Consider the following 25,153-nt stretch of genomic DNA (forward strand, 5'->3'; position numbering starts at 1 on the left):
TCATATACTATAGAGCAGTGGTCCCCAACCTTTTCATCACTGGGGACCGGTCAACACTTGACAATTTTACTGAGGCCTGGGAGAGGGTAGTCTTTTGCCAAGGGACGTCACTGCCGCTGCCTGAGCCCCTGCTCCACTTGCTTTCCCGCTGGCACCCCTGACTTCCTGCTGCCCGCTGGGAGGAACTGCCAGCAGTAGCTGCGCAGTGCCACGCCGAGGGGGAGCCCCAGCCATGGTGGCCACTGGAGAGCACCAAAGGTGAGCCAGCGGCAGAGTAGCAGGGCAGCCCCTGAGGCAGCAGCCAGGGAGGAGGACAAGGAGGAGCCGCAGCCCGGTGCCAATTGATCCACAGAACGGCACCGGTCCCTGGACCAGGGGTTGTGGACCACTGCATATAGAGACTAGCAGAAATTGCTTGATCAAAACCCATAAATGCACAGAGGTGCATCCCTGTGGTAACAGAGCTCAATGGCAGAAGGCACCACTTCCCCAGATGGGCAGGGCTGGCATGACAGCAATATTTGTGTCCACAGTTTCCTTTCTTGAGTTTCTAGTGGCTTGCGTCAGCCTACTATGCAAATAAATAAAAATCATCTACACTGGGATGAAATTTCTGAAGTTTGACATAGAGGATTCCTCTAGTGAGAGATACATTATCTGAGAATTTCACCCCAATCTAGGGAATATTAGTTTCCTGTTTAAATCAATGGAAACTAAGACTATAATACAGAAAAATAACACATGTACAAAAAATAAAAATAAAATTTCAGGCTAAAAAACCCTTCCCTTTTGTGTGGAGATCCCAAATATAATGCAGGTTACAGCCTTCTTTAGTCTGACATTAGGGATGACAGAGAGTCAGATTCAAGACATTTTAATAATATAAGCTTTTAGTGCTGATGAGATTATATAGTATAAACATGAAAGGAATTGATCTTTTTGTTCACACTTGCCAATCGCATTTGACCTTCAGTGATTATCTATCCAAGCAAAATACTGCATAAAAAGCCACTCTGGAAGCAAAACTTATTACTAATGTGATAATTAGAAGTAGGACAGGTGAGTAGCCACCAAAGTCACACCAACACCACTTCTGTTTTTCAATACAGAGTTAATACATAGAACAATTATACTATTATCCTGAAGGCACAAAGCCAGTTTATTGGTAATGGTGAAGCAGGCATTTGTATAGCAACAAGAGCAGTTAATGAGAAGGTTAAAAAAAAATCAAGCATTATTCATTCTATTTTAATATGATGACGATAATGATGGCAATTATGGAAATAAAATAAATCATAGCAACCCAAACCACATCCGATATTCATACATCTTGCGACATGCTTCTCTTTTTATTATTTTACTCAAAGTGCCACTTATCAGTTAAACAAAATATTGTAGGTATGTTGAGGATGTGGACCTGATAGATTGATGGGATGATGATGATGATGATGATGATGATGTTAGCCATTCAGTCAAGTCTGACTCTTAGCGATCCCATGGCACAACTGCCACTACAATTTCTGATCTTGCGCTGCTTCTTTTAGGTGTGTGATGTTCTGGCCGGTGTCCATTTTGATCATGTCTAACCCCTGTGTTCTTTGTCGGCCTGGTTTCCTTTTTCCACTAATCAATCCTAGCATTGCTTTCTCTAGTCAGTTGGATCGCATGATATGGCCAAAGTAAGTGAGCCGGAGTTTCATGATTTTGCTTACCAGTTATATATCAGGCTTTACGCACTGTAGTATTTCTTTGTTTGTGACTTTTGCTGCCCATGGATCCAGCAGATGCCTTTTCCAACACCAGATTTCAAATGAATCAATCCTTCTCTTGTGTAATAGAGTAATACTTAAGAGTAATGCAGTGGTGCAGGTCCCCCAGGGGGCCTCTGGACACTGTGGGTTATGGTACAGGCTGCTAATTGCTAGGTTAGGCTTCCTCCTCCATGCTGAGCCAACCCTCCCGTGGGGAGGTAATAAAAGCTGTGGCCTTGTTTATCCCAACATTGGCATGTTACTTCTTATTCCAGCCCCAAATGCCCTCCTGTAAGTCAATATTCAGACTGTGCCTTTACAGTTTTACAGTTCTTGGTGTAGTGGTTAGGAGTGCGGACTTATAAACTGGTGAGCTGGGTTTGATTTTGTGCAACCAGCTGGGTGACCTTGGGCTTGCCACAACATTAATCAAACTATTCTGACTGAACAGTAAAATCAGGGTTCTCTCAGTCTCACCCACCTCACAAGGTTTCTGTTGTGGGGAGAGCAAAGGGAAGGCAAATGTAAACCGCTTTGAGACTCCTTCAGGTAGAGAAAAGTGGCACATAAGAACCAACTCTTCTTCTTTCTTCTTCATCTTTCTGATACCTCCATCTAATTAGCTTTCTTAAACAGTGTTTACAAAATCGGTACTAATGTTGAGAGCTAGGAATTTGCCCTAGGGAATCCCATGAATGAAAGAGACTGTAAATAGGTTATGAGAATAGTATCATAAAAATAAGCTATCACATTAACAGTGTAATTCTAAACCAAGTTATTCCAGTCTAAATGCATTGGTTTCAATAGGTTTCAACTGGAATAACTCTGCATGTGATTATAATGTAAAATCTGTTATTAATCTCTTTGATTTGAGTGTGCTACAAAATAATTCTTTTCTTAAATAATCCAGTACAATTCCCCAGCATACCTCTGGATGCACAGTGGTGCATTTATCAAGCATCTACCAGATGACCAAGCTTTTAAGAGTCAAAGCTGTTTATCAGCTTTCGAGAGTAAATCTAAACATGGAGAAGGAAGTCTTGCCATTTTCTCTTCAGGAATTAAACAACTAGCGTTATCCTGAGGCAAGAGGCCCAGGAACTGCAAATGGAGTCTGCTGGTGGGTATTGTGATGAATAAGCTGATGGATGTATGCTGCAGACCAGTTATCTATCTCACCAGGGCTGGGTAGTTTTGGCCTGAGGAGTGTTTATTTTGTGTTCCCTACAGGAATGATAATTTTATGGATTAAAGATATCTGTATTACTTAGGTACAAAATAAATCCACCCTCCCGAGGACATGTAGGACTCTGGATGTTGCTGATCTCACATCTTCTGGTGAGGATGTTCTCTAGAGATGGAATATATCTGAGGGTGACTGACTACTAGCAGCATGAAAACATCTTTTCTTTCTGTTTCCACAGATATTAGTTCAAAAGAAATTCTTCTGTGCACAAAAATATTTGCATGTTTGAGTCTCAGGAACTACTAAGGTCTGCTGGGTATTTGTACATGTGCCTCTGCCAACTTGACTAGCATTTGAAAATCTCCCAAGGCGATTACACTGAGCCAGGACAAGGTTCTCAGTTCTTAATTTGAAATTTATATTCTTTATCCAAGGCCACAATACCTGTTGGATACAGTTGGAATTATAAGAAACTGATCTACATTGGCAGCACAATTTACAGTTCAAGTAATTATGTACAAGTAATCCTGACCAGACTCACAAAAACTGGTAGGCTTTTTCTTTTCTTTATCTTTTTTTGTTTGAGTATACATACTGCCAAAACAGCATAATTTTTTCAAAAGTGCAATGACAAGTGAATGCATCAATGTTTGACTAGCAGGGGGCGACTAACCCAGTAACGACACAGACCCCTTTTGTGGCAACAAATTGGCCGCAGCCTTTTATTAACCCATGACCCTCCAACAGGGAGGGTTGGCCTGCATGCAGGTAGGGGAGCCCCTTCCTGGTCAGCCGGCCGGCTGACCCCCATCACCGCGGCGCTCCGGCTTCACACCTCACTCCCAGCCGGGAGGATGGGATACCTTCCACCGCGGCTTCCCTGGGAAGTGACCTTTTTGAGGGCCCCACGGGCGTCCGCCTCCATAGGGCCCTCCCCATCTCGCTTGGCCCCGGGCCCCTGGCCTCCCAGCCGGGTAGGCCGCGCCCGGTTCTGGCCGGTCTCTTTAGCGAGACCCCCTACTCCGGGGAGTCCCGTGCGCAGCCGGGCTCCCCGCCAACAGGCTCCCCACCTTGCATGACACGCCCCAGACTGCGACGAACAAGAATAACCGGGAGGGAGGGAGGGTAGCTGTTCAGGCGCGAGGTCCTGGGGAAAGAGGCCGGGGTCCGCCTCCACGCGGCCTTTTAAGGCCGACGGCCCCACCCTTCCCCTGCGCGCCGCGGCGCGGCCCACTGACGCAGGTGGGTCAGCGCTGCTCCTGGGCGCCCCGCCGCGTCAACGGCGGCCGCGGTCAATCGCGGCCGCTATATATCACAAAAATACTTTGAATAAATTGAAATTGAGATTATTTAAATCATTAACAAATATGCCATATCAAATAGATTAAAGAATAAAAATTAGACGACTGAACACTAAATATTTGTAATCAAGGCCAGTGTGAGCCAACACTGTGGCTTCCACATACAAAAGATATCCAAACTAGCCTATTTCACAGTGTTGCAGTGAGGATACAATGGAGGAGAATCATGCATACTATCTTGATCTCCATGGAAAGAAATCAGAAAAAAAATACACAATAGATCCAGGATTCATTTGAAAGTCTCAGCTACAGCGCAAAGTAGGGCTGTGGCTAGAATGAAACATTTGCCAACAATAATTATACTGAAAGTTAATCAGCTACATTATTGTCAAAGGGCAAATATATTTTTAAATAATTGAGAAATGCTTTGCAAAACTGAGCTGTTAATTAAGAGGGGGTAAGATAAAATGATTAAGTCAGTAAAAGGGCTGTTCAGTTTCATGGTACTAAATAGATTCAAGGTGAATATCAGCCAATTCACTTCCCTTGTGGTCCTAAGTGATCTGAAATGATGCAAAATCATTTCCAGGATAGAATTTAATGACATGGACATCCTTTAAAATGTAAATTAACTTACCCCATAAATAAGAAGTCACATCTATCTTATGCCTGTGAATTACATTTATCTCACCTCCTTCCTTTATTTATTTTCCTGCTTTCCTTGGTCAGAACTTCAGACCCCAATAAGGGGATCTACATGAGCCAAAATATAGCTGAAAAATATGTCATCCATATTTTGGCATATATTTCGGCTTTCTGAATATATCCAAGTTTTCTTGGAAAAACGGACAAAAGTTCTGAGAAAATCCTGGATATATTTGGGAATTATTGGTAAATTTGCTAACAGCAGAATCTGAATCTTAGCTGTTTGTTGGGCTTCTTCTACTGCAGTCCCATTAAATCATAGAATCATGGAGTTGGAAGGGACCTCCAGAGTCACCTAGTCCAACCCCTAGCACAATGCAGGAACTGACAACTATTTGCCCACTCACGGTGACCCCAATTTCATGCCCAAGTGACCCCACTCCACATACACACAAAATCTTCAGAATCCAGCTTGGCCTGGAAGAAATTCATATACTATTCCACAGCGGCAATTAGCATTCCCTGAGTATGCCAGAAAGGCCACAAGAGACAAACATTGACACATCCCTTCCTGCACACCCAATCAAAATCAGCCTAAGTTCATAAAGTTTAAAGAGACTGCAGAAGACAGCCCGAGGATCAGTTGTGCAGGAGGGGAAACAGCCTGTTCCCACCAGTTCAACTTAAAGTTGGATTCTTGTACAGCCTGATTTAAATCAGAGTGCAGGAAAAGAAGGCAGACCCAGAAGTTGCTGTGACACAGAGAACAAAGCCAAAGCACAGCAGATCTTGGGGCCAGCTTCTCCTGTGATTTGGTTCAAACTGTACTACAGGCCACCTCAGCCAGGTTTGCTCATAGTGGGAAGAGACCTCCACACTGCAAGCAGAGTCTGAGGCCAGCTTCTCATGAAGTGTGATTTAAACAGAGCTTGGTAGCATATCCAAGGGATGGTGATTCATGACATGCCCTAGGAACCACTTGGGCGGTGGGTGCAGAAGGACTCTTGCAAGTAGGCCAGCGGGCTGGTGCCCCTCCCTTTGGCCTCTCAGTGAAGGGCAGGCTGGCAAGCAGCGGAAATAAATGGGGATGGCAGACAGGCAGAGGAGGCATGTGAGGCAATTGGGCTTGGGGGACAGTGCCTGTTGGTGCCTAACAAGCTCTCTCCCTGTCTCCCACCAGATGATGGACCCCAACAGGACAAAAGACTGTGAAGTGGAATCCAGAGCTGGTATGGGGGGGGATTATTTTTGACATGGTGGTGGTGCCTGCCTTTAGCTGTTGTGGCTCTGGGATGCAGTGCAGCTCTTCTTCCCCAAATTAGTAGTGGGCAGAGGCAGGTGGTAGTAGGCACAGCCCATGGGCACTGGCTTTATCGCAGGGTGAGGCCATTCTGGGCATTGTAGCAGCATGAAAGGGCAGCTGTAGCTGGCATAAACTCATGCCAGTGTGTGTGCTCCACCAGTTACAGATCTTGTTGTTCAGGGATGGCAGGAATTAGGGATGTACAGCATTTCTTATAGCATGCTTTGTTGGTCATGTGTGGGTTGGTCATTGGGGTGGATCTATTCTGCAGAGACCGAAACTGCATGCTCACCTCCTCCAGTTGGAGACTCCCTTAAGTGGGGTGGCACCATCAGGAGGCATACTCAGCTGAGGGGTTGATACCTGGGTCTCACTACCAGGTGGCAAAGGGAACCACTTAGCAGCTGATGTCCATATGGCCCCATCGGGCACTCCTTGGTGCCCACCAACAGATGGGCTGGGTGGATGGGCTTATCAGGCAACATGCAGGTTGTCCAGTGATGGATATATTCTTAACTGTGCCAGTGCTCCTTGATTTGATTCTAATAATGCTGTGGCTATTTCTCTTCCAAAATGAGGCTGGGGACTTACCTCGGCCCCAGAGCCTCTCTTGACGAGGCGGCGGGCGGGGGCGGCAGGGGACGCTCAGCGTCCTGGGAGCGGGGAGGCGAGGCAAGGCGAGGCACAGGGCGTGCACGGGCACGCCAGCGCCGGCGCTCCCATCGTGCCTATTTAAGGTGCGGCGGGCGGCGGCACACCCTCTTTCCCCGCCCGGAGCCAAGGCAGCGAGCAGTCGGTACCCACCCACCCACCCTTTTTGTTGTTGGATTGTAGTGTTGCTGTTGCTACTTAATTGTTATCTTTGTCGCAGCTTTTATGGGGGCGGAAATGGCACGGTGAAGGAGCCTCTTAGAAGGGTTCGATGAAGGCATCGGACTGGGTAAGTGGGGCCTCAGGCCTGAGGCGGCTTGAAGCGAGCTAGGCTAACCCGCAAGGGAAGGCTGGATGCTCGCTGAGCCAGGTGGCCTATGTGTCAGAGGAGGTCTGCGCCTCTCTCTGGCACATCAGGTTGGAACACCTCCCTGTGAGGGGCTCAGCGCTCCAGGGTGACCTGCCTCCCAGGGAAGGGGGCAAAGGGGGCACCCATGAGCGTTGAGCCAGAAGGTAGCGGTTATACCGCTGGGTTAGGCTCCTTCAACCATGACCATTGTGTTGCCAACTTGCCTAGTGTTAAACAAATAAAAGCTGTGGCCATGTTTGAAGCCATCTATGTGTCAGCGTCATTCTTCCGCCCCTTTCAGCGCGCCTGCAAGTCAATATGTTTTGTGGTGTTTTCCTTCTGCACACTTTTTCCCTGATAGGCCATGAATCACAAACAGGTTTTGTTTTTTGCCAGATAAAACTTCCAGGAACACTGTGAATCATGTTCAGATTAAGCATGCCATCATGTGCAGGATGGATGTAGAAGAAGGAACAGTACTGCCAGCAGTACCATCCAGACTGTGCTGGTGTTTGTCCATCCTGTTTCCTGCAGGTATAAAGATTTAGGGTATTTCAGAGACACAAGTGATTGAGCAGAAACCCTGGCTCTAAGGCCTTAGCTCTTGATCTGGGGCTTGTGCCTCAGTGGACTTGGAAAGGCCTGCACAATAAAATCAGGGCAGCTCAATTTCCAGGTTGTTACTGTAGTTTATTTGTATACTTAAAATATTTTATTTGATTGTACTTGGTATTTTCAAGCTGTTTTGTGTCTCTTTGGGGGGAGGAGGGAAGTGGCCATTAACTACATTCTCAGGAAATCTGACTGCTTTGTACATTCAGCTCAGGGGGAAAAATCATGTGGAAGTAAACTTACAAATGTTAATACTGAGAGAAATAATACTACTTAATGCAATAGAGTGACACCATGATTTTGTGTCTTGCATAGCTAGCTAGCCCTGAGATGATACAATTATTGATCAGCAATCCTAGCAAGGGTAAAAAAGTAAACCATGCAGTAAAACAAGCTCATTCATTGTTGGAACTGTTTTATGGGGGAGAGGGAAATATATTCTCCAAGTAAATCATGATGGCATCACTAATGAACAAGTGGTCCTTGACATATCTCACAGAAGGTTAGAAAGTGCTTCTCACTTGCCTTCACTTCTCACGTGCATTATGGATGGTATTTAATTATTCTTGGAAAAAAATTTTCTAGTACTGGCACAGTGAAAATGAGGTAGGCACATGTGATGGATAAGATCCAAGTTGAATTTTTTTTGTAAAGAAATTTACTGATGATAAAATCAGATTGGAGCGCTCATTCTGGATTCCATATGTTGTATTTTTGTCATTATATATGGGGAATATATTCTCCGCACATTAATGTGATTTTATGCCCATTTTGTATTTGTACATCACTCCAATGATCCCCGCTGAAATGATCTTCTGTGTTTCATGGGTCCCATTAGCTAGATGCAGCATCATCTGCTTCCAATTCTGTATGGATGGATAGCTCATCAAAGCACATCACAATTCACTTGTTGGGAGCGAATGCCTCATTTTCACAACAACATTCCCTTTCATGTCCTTTTAGAAATACCATGGTCTCCCATTATCTGACATAATAAAAAGAATATGCTTCGTCATTAAGCCGGCATTTAGCTTTTAAAGAAGAAATAATTTTTTGAAGAAAATAAGAAGTGCACGTTCAGAGCTGTGAGATTCAAATTCTGGCAACTTTAGCAGGCCTTGCTTCTTTACATGGATAAAAGTAACATGAAAGGAATTTTCCTTCAACTGACCTAAGAACACAGCTTGTTAAAAAGATTCTTGAAAAGTTGTAAGAAAAGAGGTCAAAAGAGCTCAAACTTCAGTGAAATGAAATATTAAATGGATTTCTACACAATATTAGGTCATATTTTAAGGCCTCTGAAAGTCTATGTTTTCCAGTGTCTTGCAACTTAGAAATATGCACAAAGTCCTTCTATTCAAGTATAGTAGGTACGAGAAAAGAGACCCTTGGGATAAAATCTATATTTTGGGGGAATCAGACCAAAATATTTTAACAACTATTTGGGCACTTCAGAAATATTGCTCTCTGCTAGGTGTGACCAAACTTTAACAAGACTTTGAAGATGCTAATTAATTTCTAAATGTGAGTGTGATCAGCATGACAAATATTTTTTTTTATTTATTTATTATTTTTTTTTATTTATACTTCACCTTTCCCTAGAGGCTTAGGTGGCCTGGCATGTCTGGCTATATCCTAAATTTTCCTTTTTCTATTGTAGTGACCCAAGGTGTAATCATAAGGTCATCCTGGAACTGCTTAATATAACTAGTTCCTTAACCCAGTTATTAACTGGCAGTAATTGCTAATAACAATAAACATCATAAACCTGTCATAGTTTCTTCCTTGAATGGAAATATTGAACTGATAGCAAAATTTGCTTCAATAACTGAAAACCTTTCAGTCAGTACATTCTTCAGTACTGTTATCAAGGAAAACAAAAAACAATTGTATGTTACATATGAAAACATTGGTTGGCAAAGAATGTACAGAAGGTTTCTCAATTACTGCCTCTATCTCAGGGGAAGGGAGTAAAGCATGATGGGCTGCCTTTGTTGGATTCACTGTGGAAAGCATGTTGTGAATTGCAGCCTGGGAAATAAGGGGAGGAAAACACAAATGCAGAAATGCAAGAGTCGACTCACAGTAGCCAAAGAAATCCAAAGTGAGGCTAAGGTGTGTCTTGTAATGCAGAAATGGTCCATCTAAAGGGCAGTTGGGACTTACCCCGGGAGTGTTTGCTGCGGCAGGGAAGCTCCCATGCCTCATGGGGTCCCAGGATGTTGCCATCTCCTGGATAGCCAGCAGGTCATTGGGGGCACGGGAAACTGGAAGCCAGCTGGGCCTGGGCATGCTTGCTGGATGGTAAAATTGGTAGTCTTCTGACCATGTGGTCACAAGGTGGCGGGATTTTTTCCCCATGCCAGCCAATGCTTCAAAATAAAATTGTGGCCTGTTTTATGCCAAAATTTGGATCGTGTCTGTCCTTTATGCGGTGGAGAGTGTTCCCCTGCAAGGCAAGGACAGTCAGGACTTACCCCGGCAGTGTCTGCCGCGGCGGGGAAGCTCCCATGCCCATGGAGGCTCCGTGCTGCTTTGGGACTACAAGCCCCAGGGAGCTTTGTGGCTTGGGAGGCTTTGGCGTGCCTGCCGCTGGGGGGGTGGTGGGGAATGGCATTGGCCATTGCTCCACCCCGCACGGCTATACAGGGGGTGAAACAAGAGGCTCATGCCTCTTTCCCTCTCCCTCGCTGATGGGAAAATACCCTCCCCACCGTCCCATAGATGTTGAAAAGTGTTAATTTATTAACTGTTTGTTAAAATGTGTGGTTATGTAACATAGTTGAGGAATGTAATACAGGTTATCTGCGGAATTGTTGTGTTTTTTCATTGTTTTTGTTATTGCTATTATCACAACTTGCGGGTATGTGGCATGGGGAAGATCCCTTTGTGAGCAGGACAAGCCTGCATGCTGACCCACTCTTTGAGGAGGCCTCCTTAAGATGCTGTTGGTAGGTGGGCGCTGGGTGGCTTCCCCCTCATGGAGTGGGGAGCTTAGATGGCAGAGCCACTTACCAGATGGCAGGGGGCCTGGCAGAGGTTCACGCCTCATGGGGTCCCAGGATGGAAAACTCAGCTGGAAGCCAGCTGGACCCAGGTATGCCTGCTGGAGGTAAAATTGGTTGTCTTGTGACCATGTAGTCACAAGGTGGCGGGATTTTCCCCCATGCCGGCCAACGCTTCAAAATAAAGTTGTGGCCTGTTTTATGCCAAAATTTGGGTTGTGTCAGTCCTTTATGGGGTGGAGAGTGTTCCCCTGCAAGGCAAGGATTTACTTTGTTATTTTGCAAATAACAAACTGAAAAAAACTAGCAAATAAGTCCTGATTATCTCTGTTGTTAATACACAGAAGCATTTACAATACTTATTCATCCTTATTCTGTGGTGGTGTTAGATAGAAGACTCTTCTTTTTCCTCTATTTTCTATTGGGAATGGGAATTTCTCTATAATGAAAGTCTCAACAACAAAACATCCTGATCCTATAGCTACATTTAACTTACAGCTGGCTGCAAATTGGCTGGCTTCTCTGTTGCTATACATTAAGTGTTTCCAGATTTATTCCTGGACAGTTTTAATCACCTTTGGAAAATATCATTTCTGGTTAATAGACATATAGGGATTTAAAAGAGTACTTGACTCTGGCGACCCAAATGTCAGTTATGAACCATATGATATATGAAGTGTATGGCTCAGATAGAGTTTCCCAACAGCCTTCAATCCCAACACCTCATCCTCTACTATATAAAAGGTGAGTCATGTTGCTGATGACTTACCTTCTCCCAGTTGAGTGGTGTCTGCTTTGGACGGCAGCTGGACCAGTTTGTGACCACCTCGGGTCTTCAGTAGAAGCATTTAAAGTCTCTGCCAAGCAGTTGAGCCTCTGGTTCAGCTGCTTGGTGAGGACTTTCTCCCCATACATTCTCCTGAGGCTGCAGAGAGGGCTCTGCCCGCAGCCTCAGAAGGTTGTGTGTGGGAGAAAGATTCTGGGTTGAGGTGGGGGAGAGGCAGGAGGCCTCTTGAGTGGGAAGGGAGCCAGCAGAGAAGGGGAGAGGTTAGAGACTGCTCAGGGAGAGCAGCCAGTGGGCCTCCTCCTCCCTTTACTACAGCTTATCTTGCCCGCTTGCTCCCCTTTTCTAGAACACTGTATTTTTTCCTACAACTGATTTTATTACTAGTATTTTATAAATCAAGCATAGACTGGTTACTCGCTGTCTGCTCCCTGCCCAGGACTCCAAGTTATTTGGCTGATGGCTTGTTTCGGAAAGGGGACGTTTTGCACCCATTTGTTATTTGTTAAAATAACCCATTTGTTGCACCCATTTGTCATTTGTTAAAATATTGCAAGTGTGGTACTGAAATCCTGCACCAAGGACCTTCTGATGAGTCAGGGTCCATAGATGTCAGCCTTACAATGTGGCTACAATAGCACCACTGCTTACAGCTTTTGGTGGTAGTCGCTGTTGCTGGCACAGCAATATTGACTCATGCTCATGTCAAAGCCATTCTAAAGCTATGCTACAAATTAAGAGATTGCAGTCACTGTAATCCAGATAAGGTATTTCTTGATTATTGGTCACTGGAAAAAGGCACATAGTGGCTATATAGCTAGAGACAGACTCTCTCTCTAAGTCTGTTTGCATGTAACACATACATCAGAGACACTGCATTCATTTTATAAATGAAGCCAGGGATCAATACCTAGACAAATACTTGGTTTCAGTCATTTGTTCAGCTTTATATGGGTTGAATGTGACATGATAATTACTCAGTACGTGTAAAAAGAAGAAATAAGTGTATTCAGTACATGGATTCTATGTGCATTCACAGTAAGTTGTGAACAGGGCTAATGCCATTCCTGATTAATGATCTAACAGCAGCTACTTGCAAAAGGTAAGTTGATTACTACCAGTTAGAATAATAATGGTACCATACCATTAATTCATGGTAGTAAGAGCTATTCCTTTCCAATAAGAAATGGCTTGGTTCGGATATAATGCAGATAATGCAGATATAATGCAAAGTCATTGCTTATTATAATTGTGGATAGTTTATGAATCCAGTATTCAGCTTGTAGAGAATATATAAATCCTGGTATGTCTTTAATAATCCTGGTTGCAGTGCTGCCAAATTTACCCCTACATCAGCTAAAGGGCAAAGTGTCACCATATCACCCAATTTCATTATTGGTTGATAGCATTAGAGGGTGTGGAAATTCTGCCAAGAAAACAGCCACTGGCTTACTTAGCTGCCTAGCTGTTGGAATTAACTCTTTCATCACGCCAGATCATAAGAACACAGATGTACCCATTTAGTCAACCAAATAACCCAGACATTACACCCTCATAATAAGCAGACTTCAGCTCCTTGTTTTGCATTCCAGTGGCAGAAAGACTATTCTTGGGACAATATACTTCCCAGACTCTGACAGCTTTGGCCTGGGTTAGGAGAGTGTTCATGTAGTTCCCATACCTTCCTACACTGCCAAACTGCTTGGGGTCATGTTTCCTTGGATTGAATTATGCATGGATGGAAATGCTGCAGTGCTTCTGTATCTTTAAAGGGGAGAAGGGAATAACATTGACATGGGGAATAGAGAAAAGGCACAGTTTCAGTTTTAATCACTTTCAGCCAGACATCTCTGTAGCTCAATGACATAAAATGACATGCAAGGAGGGTAGTAAGGTGAACATGACAGAGCCCAATCTTGTCAGATCCTGAAGCTAAGCAGGGTCAGTACTCAGAAGGAAGACCACCAACTGCAGGGGAAGGCAATGGCAAACCATCTCTACTTCTCACATACCTTGAAAGCCCATTTGCTAGTGTCCTCATCAGTGAGGTTTTTTGTACCTCAATGGGCAAGCCCATTTGCTGGGGTCATCAAAAGTGTGCTTTTTGGATGTCACTTCGTACTACCTGCAGGAGTCTCAAAGTTACATACAATTGTCTTCCCTTCCTCCCCCACAACAAACATCACGTGATGTAGATGGGGCTGAGATAGTTCTGAGAGAACAATGACTGGCCCAAGTTCACTGGGCTGGTTGCATAAGTTAGCAGCAACTTGACAGCATTTTACATACACACGATAGGTTAGGATCCAGTCAACTATTCTGATGTTGATAAAGGAAAAATCTCTCTGATCACAAAAAAAGCCAGGCAGTTCAGGCCTTCTGGCCACCTGCCACATGTCTGTGCAGTCATTGGGGGATGGGATGGACATGGGATCTTGAGGTCTGTTTGCTGGTGGGGCTGACTGTCTTCTGGGGGGTCTCTTGCTCCTCTTTCCCATATAGTCCTATCTTGTGGAAGCTTCCTTTCCCATCCCAGATCTCCCAGTTCTTTCACCAGTGAGGACTGCCAGCATGTGTCTTCAATGCCTGACTCTGATGATGATGATGAAGAGTTGGTTCTTATATGCCGCTTTTCTCTACCTGAAGGAAGTGGCTTACAGTCTGTGAGGTAGGTAAGGCTGAGCCTTGATATTATTGCTCAGTCAGAACAGCTGTATCAATGCTGTGGCGGAACCAAGGTCACTCGCCTGGTTGCGTGTGGGGGAGCAAGTAATCAAACCCGTCTCACCAGCTTAGAGGTCAGCACTCCTAACCACTATATGTAGCTGGCTCTAAAATAATAATAATGTGTGGAGAAGGAGGCGATTGGAGAAGTAAAGATCATAAGAGAGAGAAAACAAAAGAAAGATAAGATGGAAGAAAGTGAGGAGGAGGAGCATAACATTGGAGAGTGGATGAGGGAAGTGGTGAGAGAAGAATGGCTGAGAAGGGGGCAGCGTAACTGGAGGGCCAGGATAGCTAATGAAAGGGGACAAACGGGCCAACAGAGGGGTGCTGTAACCATAGAGGGATCCCAAGGTTTTCACATATACTTTAGTGAAAAAGTTAAAACACAATACAAAATCATAAAATTTCAGTTATACTGTCAATCAATAAAGGTATAAACATTGAGAAATATTTGTGAGAAGCAAATGCACAAACCCTTCAGTTTTGATAAGTATAGAATAAGTCCTGCTGTTTTCAGCAGACCTTGTTTAAGCAGAGTATGATAATGAGGACTGCACCCTAAATAGATGTAATATTTTTCCTTGTAGGATCTTTTACTTGTTATGACTACTACAGATCAAAGATCCAGGCATGACAAAATGAACCTTTTGAATATTTATTTTTAAGGTAAATGTAGAATAATTTCCATCAGATGATTCCAACAGTCTCTATTATCAAAACAACATGACTCCATCTCTTTGTGAAACCAGGATTGCTTTTGTGTGAAGTTAGCCATAATTGTAAAAAAAAAAAGCAACAATTTTATAGGGTAACATTTTTTTCCTTCCAGTTATGTTGAAGAAACTCCAATCTTTACTGTATCTTATTCCAGAGCATATAACATATGTCCAAAAAGATAACCCAGGAAGAAGAAATGTATTTTCCCAGAATTTACTCAGTCCAATTTTCATAAAGGTTGTTCAAAAAGAAATAAACAAAAATCCAGATTTGGCTATATTGGATCACAATAATTTTCTGGTTCTATTAAACCAGATAGGGCCATTATAGTAAATGGGGAATCTATCTGGGGCTATCAACGGGCCTGAGATGGCTGATTTTTTTTCAACATAGCTTCTGGTGCCTCTCCTCAAAAGACTCTTCAGGTTTTTTTAAAAAGGTTTCTGAGGCTCCCATTGCAAAGGGAAGAGGAAAAAGAAGTAATGTCTCTCCTTTTTGGTACAAGCAGATATCTTGGAGAGGAAAGGATAAAAGGGAGGGAAAAACAACTGTGCTACTCCCCCCTCCCAATTTGCTATATCTCAGCATGTTTGGGAGGCCACAAAATTCCTTGGGGGGTGATGAGAAGAAACTGACTTCCAGCTGATCATTGCATCCCCCCCTCCCTATTGTTGGGTATAGAGGAACATTTCCTCAGCAAGAGATAAGAAGCAGACTCCTAGATGATTTTGTATCTGTTGGGAATCAGCTCAATGGCTTCTAGTAACCTGTTTCTGTGAGTATACACAAATAGATTTCAGTAAGTTTTGTTGACTTTGTTCAGATTTCTTCAAATTTTTGCCATTTTTGACTTGACTTTCATAGAATTGCAGTTACCAGCCAGTGTTGGTGAAAGGTATTTAAAACTACCTGAGCATCCACAAGTAACAGTGCAGTCTCCAGCAGAGTTGCACCTTTGCACATCCAAGGTAATCTTTAACTTTTTTTTTGTGCTCCATTTGTTTTCCACCATCTTTTCTTTAAAACCTTTTAATTTTTAAAAATAAGAGAAACACTGGTATCCTTTAAAGTATAGAACTATTCAGTGGTACTGACATAATCTGCTGATAATTATTTTTCACTTTCGATACAATACACTAAAACAGATGAAATTTTTCATTGCCAAAAGAACTGTGCTGTAGAAAGTTCATTTTAGGACATCTTCATAAGAATTCACTTATTGCAGTTCAGCATTGCAATCTGATGTGTTGATACATGTTCTGTCTCCTTCCCTCCCTTCCCCTCTCCTTTTAATCTTGAAACCCCAGTGTGAACAGCAAGACAGCATTCAGAAAGCAAGGGCAGGTCTATAGCTGTGACTTCAACCCATCCATCATGCGCAGTCTTCATCAACGAGGAGTGTTAATGCAACATCGGCCCCATGTGATGAGCTGAAACGAACTAAAAGGTGATAGAGCAGCCTGTGTACAGAAGAGCCCTGGAGACATTCTGAAGATGCTCTAAGGACAGTTCACATCAAATGCTTGTCTAGAATAACTCAGAATGTTCTCAACAGAAAAAATAAAACTTCTCTTGTTTTGTAGAAGGTATTTGATATATTTGCCTTATTAAGATGCTACTTCGACAGTGAATTTTGAGAAGTCATTTCAGATTTTTGGAATAAGGAAATACATTTAAGACCACAGTCCTAAGCCTCAACAAATAAAATGGGACTTACTTCTGAGTCGAGATATTGGGATTGTTCTCTAAATGGAGGAAGACCAGCCATGTCACACTCAGGTACATTAAGATCAGTTTAGATTGGTCCAACAATAATTTAATACTACACCTCCAAATCCAATGTAATTTATAACCAAGGAGGGGAACCATGGCATAAGCTGAACCTTACCACTTTAGTGAGAAGAATGCATGCAGGGTGTGGATACTAAGAAGGAAGGGCATGGTATATTGGTTCCTATTCAAGGGGTGGTATCAGCATGGGGCCATATCAATTTTAGTGAAACTGGGCTATGTGCCCATTTTCCCTGGGTATGGGGATCCCTTTAAGGGATCTTGAGATTAGGGTTTTTAAGGGGCATGTCCAGCTCGAGGGCTGCCAATGGATTATCCTCAGATGGCAGAGGAGACTAGGATTGGGTGCTTCGGCAGGCACAGACCCAAAGCGCCCAAATCTAGAGGAGACCACTTAGTGGTGATTATCCTTGTAGACTACAACATCCTGACATACCATGGGTCTCCCCCACCACAGCAGGTGGGTTGGGGTAGATGGGGGATACATTGACTGGCAGTTGGATCAGATGATGCTAGGATCCAGTTGTCCCATTTTTCTTCAAAAGGAATGAGCGTTATTGTACTTACTGGGGGGAGGGGGGTTTGCCATGGGATTATCCTTGCCTTTTCTGCTCTCTCCTCTCCCTTGGGTGCTGGGGCTATAAAGCTATTGACCACTTTGAAGCAAGGCTTTATGGTAGTTCTCCATTATCAAAACTATAATATCTGGCTACATAATCAGAAAGGTAACTACATGGGCCTCATGAGTGTTGAAATCAAGAATTTGGTAATGAAGGATTTCAATAACTTCCTTCATCTTTAAAATTCAGCTTCAATAAGTTCAGAACGATGAATGATTAAATTATAATTGAACATTCCAGTACTCAAAGCTTTTGTACGAAGATCCCAGCATTGATGATTAAACTCAATTACAAAAGGAGTTTTCTTGCAGTTCTGATGCTGGAGAATTTCCTTCTTTGCCCATATTTTTTCTTACAAAATGCATCTGTTTGTTGGTCTTTAGCAGAAGATGGTTTGCATTTTTAAAATTAATCCATTAAAACCAAATATGAAGCGTTAAGAAAACAGACCTCAAAATGGGAACAAATTTTTCAGAAGATGATCTCTCCAGCTGGAAGCTTTTCCTTGCAGCAGTCTTGGCAGGATTCCCAAAGCCTTTAGTTAATAAAGAATTTGGCTCATTAAAATACAAGTTGTTGAGCTAATTAGGCAACCCTCCAAATACGAGGCTCTGAGTTTGAATTTCAAACATATCAAATTTTATGAAACTATTGACTAATAAACAACAATGTCGCTACCCAGTCAGCATTGTGCTACTGGCTTGGCAGCTTCTTTTCCACCAGACCCATGCTGTTAGAAATGCCCAAATATTAGAGATCACTTCAGTAGCTCGATGGCATGTATACATAGAAAAAGTGGCTTCTATGCCTCTGCAACAGCAGGGACTATATCTGTGCTGCCCAGGGTATGCTGTGCAATGGGTCCAGATTCAGATATTTTCCATGACTGCCCCCATACCTGTACAACAACCCCCCAGGGCCCATTATGCACGGCCGCCGAAACGGCGATTTCGGGTCACATGGAAAACGCGGAGGGGGAAGACGCGACGCATACTGGTTATACACGGGGCGGGGCGCGACGGCGGCAAAACCCAGAGTAACCGATTATGCACGCGCCGATCCGGGCGCCGCTTCTGGTTGCGCCCCGCTCACCCGGAAGCTGCGCTTTCTTCCGCGTTTCACTGACGCGGCTTTTTCGGCGGCATGCACCGAAGCTGCAGCCGGTTGCAGCCGGCTCCGTGCGTTATCCGTGATTTTAGTCGCCGCCATTCCACCCCGAATGTGCGCTAAAACCCCCGTGCATAATGGGTCCAGGAGAGTTCTGAAGTAGTCTCCTATCATCCCAGCTTCCAAGTGAAGCTTTAACAGCAGTCAGTACATTACAAAGAGAATATTTTTCCTGCTGTACACAGGGTGTTTTTTTTTTTTTTAGAAAAATAATTACACTGTGATTTTAATATATTCTATTTATTGTTTTAATGTTTTCAACATTCTGGGGGTTTTGTATGTTATGTTACTGTTGTTATACAGTTTGAGTCCTGAACTGGTCAACAGTAGGTAGGCAGATAAATATTTTAAATGTTAAAGGTATAAAAGACACCAGAGTGCACCATATAGACCACTGTAGGTTATTGTATCCCTTTGTTAACTTTAAAAAGAGACAACTCTTCCTGACTGAAATGAAGATTTTGATGATACATTTTTCAACAAAAAGAGTTGTCAAAATCACAGCTAGATAGTATTACTGAACTTTAACTCTTCACATAGAATTCCATGGCTAATACTATAGTCTAATCTTCATCGGATGTTTCTATTCACAGCTGCAATTAATGAGACCCCCCCCCCCATTTCTATTTGATGAATTTAGATAATTGTTAGGATTATAAGAGGGACTTGTCACAGGATTTACAATGGAAAGAAGTATGTTGACTCAAGGAAGGTTTTCCTTAATATAGTTCCTTTCTCTTTCTTTGGAAGGTTTTAAGCAGATGCTAGATAGTCCTCTCACAGAAATGCTGATCTTATGAACTTAGGCAGATTGTGAGTGGGTGGGCAGGAAGGGATGTGCCACTGTTTGTCTCTTGTGGCTCTTCCCTGCATACCCAGGGAAGTGCTAATTGCCACTGTGGGATGATAGGCAAATTCCCTCCAGGCCAGGATGGATTCTGGAGATTTTTGGTGGAGGGACCACTTGGGCATGAAATTGGAGTAACTGTGGGTGGGCAGGTAGTTCATAGAATCATAGAATTATAGAAGGTGCATCCAGTGTCATCTATTCCAAGCCCCTGCACCTTGCAGGAACTCACAACTACAGAGTACTTGTATAGGTCATTGGTAACTGAACTTATCTATTCAGAGGTCAGCTTTCAAGATAGGCGCGGTTAGGATGACTGCTTTATTTACATACTCTTTCAATATCTTCATCCAGCACATTTGTGAAGCACTTATGTGACACTCATTTCCACTGCCTGTCTAGATATTACCAACTTCCTTAATCAACATTTCTTAACCATTTTGTCATTGGTACTAAAATAATGGTTCTTGAAAAAAAAATCAACCCATTATTGTTCTCTCTACACAGTGCCTGAACTTCACACAAGTAGCATCCCTCGGTGAATCTTAATGTGTGGTATAATCGATCTTTAATGGAGAGACATAAATGGCATTCCACATGCCTAGGAGTTAGTACCTGAAAGATGGTGCAGTTGTTATAATATGGGGTGGAAAGTCCCCATAAAGAAAGAGTTCTCTACATGGATCAGTCCTGATGTCTTGGCATAGAAATCTTGGAACACCTCAGGCCATATCAGAACACACAGTAAAAGTAACTAATCCAAGCCATTAATGATAGAGTAGATAGCTGCATATTCTGTTTCGAATAAAAATGAATGTGCAGCTTTCAGTGGAGTTGGGAAGCATGAGTCAAGACACCTAGAGACTGTACTTTAGTGCTGCAGGCTCTAAAGAATATAAGTCTGTAAGAATAAAAAAATGTATCAGTCAAGATGAATTATCTGAGTTTGATATGCATGTGTTCAGAGTGCACAGATTTGTCAGGAAAAATGTTAGCCTTGTTGAAATATCTGATTTGGCCATATCATTGCTTCAGGTCATTCTCGTCTACACAGCAGAATGCATGGTCTGTTACTTGGCTACCATTAATAAGATTCCTGCATTGTGCAAAATAATGTGCTGATCTATATAGAGTAGTCTCAAATTACCACATTGGGTAAAATATTAAGTCTCCATCCAGGTTTAAGAAGCAAGTGGTATTGCAACTGTCACCAGTCACTTATGATTCAAGACAGGAAATGCTGAAGACACAACTTCTCACAATAGTACAATGAAAGCCATGATGAAGGTTGACAACTAGCAGGTGCCCTTTCAGAAATAGTAAATATTTCTGACTTCTGAGTCCTGAAGATGAGAGTAATTGTATCTCTTGTCCTGAATACACCTACACTTTCAATAGAGACTGGAAGAGCTTACAAAAGATGGAATGATGCTGGATCTCTACTATAAGATAACATGATATGACTGCTTATCTTGCTACTAGTAAGATTTCTTGTGCTTAATTTGGTACAGTGCTGCAGAAATCCTCAGAACAGTGGCTTCCTAGAGCTCCTGGGTTCTTTAGAAAGGACCTAGAAACCTTGGGAATAAATGGGAAATATATTTCTAAGTGTCTTGAGATTGATGCCGATGCTACCTGGTGAAACTGGCAACCCATGTTTGCTTTTGCTCCCAAAACAAAACAGAAAATCTATGGCATTTTAAAACTAATATAATTTAGTCTTGCATAAGCTTTTGTCAGTCAGATCCATGAAGTGATAATCTATTGAGCAAACACATTTATATTCAAAAAAGGGATGGGCACAAACCAGTTCATGGATTAAAGTCTGTGTGTAATTTTGACCAGTTCATGCTTTGCAAAGTCAAGTTTGTAGCAGGTAAACCAGGTTGAACTTTCCATGAACTTAGAATCTGTTCATGAATGTTCATTATGAAGAAGAAGAATTGGTTTCTATATGCCACTTTTCCCTACTAGGAGTCTCAAAGTGGCTTACAATCACCTTCCCTTTCCTCTTCCCAAAACAGACACACTGTGAGGTAGATGAGGCTGAGAGCACCCTAATATTACTGGTCAGTCAAAACAGCAATATCACTGTTGTGATGAGTCCAAGGCCACCCAGCTGACTGTATACGGGGAAGTGCAGAATCAAACCCAGCTCACCAGATTAGAAGCTGCCACTCTTAACCACTATATCAAGCTATATTCAAGAATGAATACATTTCCAGATAGACTCCAATCAATCAAGATGTTTACCAAACTTCAAAGCAAGGAGCGGGGGACAGAAGTTTCCCTGGGAGTTTGGTGCCACTGGGTTGTTACTGAGTTGTTTCATAGACTCCTGTAACTTGCAAAAATGCAAGCAAAAGAGAACTAATATCAAACCGTAGAAACTGTACAGTAGGGGAATGATGGTTTTTTTAAGCCCAGTACAACCAGCTCAGTGTTTGGAATGCCTAGCAGAGTCTAGTACCACTATAGCAATGTAAGCTTAAAGCACTGATTGATCTCAGAGCATATTATCACAAGGAATCCACATGGTGGTGATGGGTGGTATTTTGCAAGTTCAGCACAACCTGTTCAATATACAGAACGCCCAGGAGAATCCAGTACCAGTGTGACAATGTAAGCTTAAAAGGACAGACTCAAAGCACAACATCCCAAGAAATTGTGTTTGAGACCAGTCAGGAAACCCTACAAAACTACTAATCAGGACTCCCTTTCTCTCTCCACCCCCCCTCCAGCTCCCTCTACCTCCTCATCTTTCTAATTTTGATAGGCCATCATCGCTGCTGAAAATCTTAATTTATTTACAATTGTAAATATTTATATTGTTCTTTTGTGTTATTTTACTGCCTGTATTGTTTTATTACTTAATTTATAATATAATGTGGTTTTGGATTCTGCTGTCAACCGCTTTAAGACAGTAAGTCCAAAAGGAGTAGTATATAAATTAAATTATAAATAAATAAAAATGGGAGGGATTTTTGCAAGCTCTGTGCAACAAAATGGGAACGCACAGGAATGTCAGAAAAAAAAAAGGGGGGGGGGCTCCTGAAACTGGCAAGAATAATTCAAAACTGGCAAGATTGCTGAAAAAACTCCAAGACTCAGGAGAAAGGAGAGCCTGAACTTGTATCTATCTATCATTTTCCCCAAAAGACACTGTCCTGGGGGCACCTTCTTTGAGAGGCTCAGATCCTTACCAAACATGGAGGGCAGGTATTCTACCAGGTCTCAAAACAAACCAGATCTCAAAACAAAAGGCCATCCTATCAGGTCTCAAAACAAACCATTGTGTTTGACACCTAAAAGCTTATGAGGTCCATGGTTCATGAATCAGACACACCATGAACTACAAACTTACCTGGACTGAATTTTTCTGGTTCATGCCCATCCCTACTTGAGGCTGGAGACAATGAAAGAAGTGTGTGTGTGTGTGTGTGTGTGTGTGTAGGTTGTGTAGGCTTTTCTTGAAGAAAAAAGAAAATGGTATCCGTGTTTGGGGCTAAACTAATTAGCACTTGAGCCTGAGCTTCAGAGGTGTTTGCGGTCAGTTCATAATAAACATGAATATTCAGAATTGTAGAAGTGTACAGCTCAAGCTTCATAGCTGAAGAAGAGATAGCTTTCCCTTCATGGATGAGTTGCAGGGGTAATATTGAGTTGCAGGAAGTATCTGTTCCTATGCTCCTTCCAATGTAGCCAATAAAATCTTGGCTGTGCTGTACACTGTGTCTTTCCCCCTCGCCATCTTCCCTCCCCAACAGGGTCAGCAAACATTAATCACAAATATAGTATTACATTCAAGACAACCCCCCTGCTTGTATTCACAGCTTCAAAAAAAAGGAAAAGAATATTCTATTCTGTCTGGAGTACATTAATGTATGTGACAGAGAGAGGTGAAAAAGGGAGACTACATTCAATCAACACACATTTGCAAATATAGTGGCATCTGGAGAATGATATGCACAGTGGAATATATAGATAGAAAAGCTTCAGTATCAGTTGGCAGGAGATGAAGTGGAATGCTTCCACCTTCATGTGCAGAAGATTTACTGAATGCAGCTAGAGAATCCATCCAACCTTAGTTTCATATTTATGTCCCCGGGGATTTCTGAATCTAGAGTAGGTGTAATTTACATTAATTCTCTGCACAAAAAACATTGTAGGCTCTTGTACTGATCAACAGAGAAGATATGTTCTATTAAACAGAAAATGTAATTCCATTATCCTGAGGATAAATTGCATATATGCTCCAAATCAGATTAAAAAAAACCCTGTAATAATTTAACTGGCATTTTGAACAAATTTAATTGCAGAAAAAAATAATCCTAGGGGCAGACATGATTTTTTTTTATAAGTACCACTGTCTATCAAGTAACTGTCACCATAAACAAAGCATACAAAATTAAAATGAAGTTGTGAAATCAAGGAAAAATTCAGAAAATCTGGTCATTGGCTGTATTAGGATTTAAAACAAATTCAATAACATTAACAAAAGATGTGCAGATTATGCATATTACATCTAAATTTGGGCCTCCCTCCTGTCCATTCTGACCTCCTTTGCCCCTTGATTCCTCCAATTTAACATCCATTGGCATCTGCCCATGTGACAGTGATAATTGTAGTTTTTAAATTGTTTTAAATTGTTTTGATATTTTAAATGTGATTGTTAATTGTGTTGACCTATTAGATTTTATATTGTGTAAACTGCCCTAAGATAGCGATATTGAGAGGGGAGGTATAAAAATATACAAACAAACAAATAATAACAATTCTCATAAACAAGTAGAAGAACTGCCAGAGCATTCCCTGGTTCTATAAACAAGGGCTGCAGAAGCATTACTTAATGGTAATGGGGTACTTTAAGGCCTGTTACTCCATGGCCTGGGCCAAACTCTCTCCTACTGGGCATTTGGTATTGGGTGAATGAGCCATGTCCCACCCAGCCTGGTTTCTCTCACTCTCTTGGGTAGTTCTGCTGGCTGGGCTGAGCAGGCAGTTACTCTTGTTCAGAGGTTTGTACAGTTTGGGTGTGCCTCTTTCTCTATAGTGCCAGTAGTTTGAATTGAGTTCTAGATAAAATTTCACATTTTCCTCCTCTGGGACAAAGGTGTTTTTTTTTTTGTCTTCCTTGTCTAACCCTTCCTCATCCAGTTGTGTACAGTAGGTCTTATTATTGGATTCTCTTCAAGTATACAGAAGAGTATGCAGTCTCCAAAGAGCACTTTCTTGGACTTCTACTGCTACCAAACAAAACAGCAGATGCTTGTTACTAACTTCTTCCTTAACAACTTGGCTACTAGCCAGCAAGTGACTAACAAACAATGATGATAAAAATAAAATAAAATGAATCACTCAAACAGAGCACAACCACAGCTCTGTTCTCAGCTCAGCCAGAACCGGAAGCTCCATCTACATTTAGTTTACATTTAATTAGGTTTCACTTTATTAATCAAGAAGCTGATTTCAATAAAAACATGATTTCCCCCTCATTGAGGTTTACCCTTAGGATGAAGTCTATGTTGCATAAGCACAATGGCACATACTATAAAAGGATGAGATACTGAATATCTTAGAATACAATTGTAGGGCCTTGAGATTATGGTTCCTCTGTCCACCTTTTAAAAGATGTAATTCAATGCACCCTTACCTGGAAGTAAGCCCCATTGAACATAATAAGACTTACTTGTGAGT

This window comes from Paroedura picta, chromosome 9 (assembly GCF_049243985.1).
Source record: "Paroedura picta isolate Pp20150507F chromosome 9, Ppicta_v3.0, whole genome shotgun sequence".
NCBI classification, from domain to species: Eukaryota; Metazoa; Chordata; class Lepidosauria; order Squamata; family Gekkonidae; genus Paroedura; species Paroedura picta.